This window comes from Cucurbita moschata, unplaced genomic scaffold (assembly GCF_002738365.1).
Source record: "Cucurbita moschata cultivar Rifu unplaced genomic scaffold, Cmos_1.0 Cmo_Scf00077, whole genome shotgun sequence".
NCBI lineage: Eukaryota > Viridiplantae > Streptophyta > Magnoliopsida > Cucurbitales > Cucurbitaceae > Cucurbita > Cucurbita moschata.
Genome location: NW_019268593.1, coordinates 677,430 through 678,927, shown reverse-complemented (window position 1 = coordinate 678,927; position 1,498 = coordinate 677,430). Strand labels below are relative to the sequence as shown.

Here is a 1,498-nt window from a genome sequence, read left to right as displayed (position 1 = left end):
TTATTAGACTCTGGAATACAAAGAATACAAAGGTGTTAGAATGAGCCGTGTGGAAGGGTTAAGGATGTAAATATCCTAGTAGTGCAGAATGCAGGAATGTTCGTAGTTGAAAAGAATAACGTTCTATGTTGTGGAGGACTCTGGAATAAGGTTCGGTAATTATTCTTATTTCTTTTCCTTTAGACAATCGATGGTCGGTAGTAAATCAAACAAAGTGCCTGTCCAAAATAAAAGGACCCAACCAGATTCGAACTGGTGACCTCTTGATCTGCAGTCAAATGCTCTACCACTGAGCTATGGACCCATTTTGCATGATTTCAACCTTAGTGACCACTTCTAGAGTGTCAGTCCAAAAGGTTCAAACGGGTGACTGGTCAAATTCTCTACCACTAAGCCATGGATCCATTTTGTAGGATTTTAACCTTAGTGACCCCTTAGACATAGTGTCCGTCCAAAAAGTGTAACAAATTTCTATCCAAGATAGAAGGGCCCAACTAGGTTCGAATGTCCGTCCAAAAAGTGTAACAAATTTCTATCCAAGATAGAAGGGCCCAACTAGGTTCGAATTGGTGACCTCTTGATCTGCAATCAAATGCTCTAACATTGAGCTATGGACCCATTGTGTATGATCTCAACCTTAGTGACCCCTTCTACAGATTATCGGTCCAAAAGTGACCCTACCGAATCGGCTATGGACCAACTTTGTATAAATTGGTGGATTACCTATTGGGAATTAAACACAGGTCGTTAGATTCAAAGTCGAAAGTGCTAACCACTACATCATAGAACCACTTGTTAAACTTTATTTTTGCAGCGATTTTGATAAGCTTCAACAACGCTGGATTTAGCAAAGCTAGAGGTCGTAGTATCCTTACAGATTTTCACAAGGTTTTTTCAACTTCTTTTAGAGGTAATTGAACTTTTGAGTCCATGCAAATAATTGGTTGGATTAGTATGAGTTTGAGAAGATAGAGGAGAGAAGAGAGACTTTGTTAGAAACTCACCCATAGAATCTCCCTAGGTGTTTTCAACTTTTTTTTATAGGTAGAATTTTAAAATCAAACCACAACAAAATTTACTTCTATCTAGCAAAATTATTTTTTGTTTGAAACAAGATTATTCCCTTTTTTTTTTTTTCTAAAACTAAATTTTACTCTCGAATAGATTTTAATAGTTTTTTTAATTCAATTTTCTTTAAAATTTGTGTACACGGGTACAATGGAAATAATACTTTTTTTTTTTTTTTTTACTATTTTGAAATTTGTATGGTATTATTGGAGGCTTTTGAATGAAATATGATAATTGATTCTTTGTCCTCTTTGACAATTTTAGATACCTCCGTATCCGATATTTGATGCGTCACGTTTCATTATGAGATCTGCCCTTGGGTCAATAAGACTTTAGTAGAGAGTTTATTTGACTAATGATTTGATTTTTTTTTTTTTGTTGTTGTAGAGATATCCCTACAAATCAAGACTTTGTATTATTTTGAAGACAC

At 35.0% G+C, this 1,498-nt stretch overlaps 1 non-coding gene across 1 annotated transcript; it reads right to left on the bottom strand.

Annotated features, from left to right (window-relative positions):
• Positions 1–232: 232 nt before the first annotated feature.
• Positions 233–304, bottom strand: TRNAC-GCA. The gene has a single exon. It is a non-coding gene; the product is annotated as a tRNA-Cys (tRNA).
• Between the last annotated feature and the right edge of the window lie 1,194 nt (positions 305–1,498).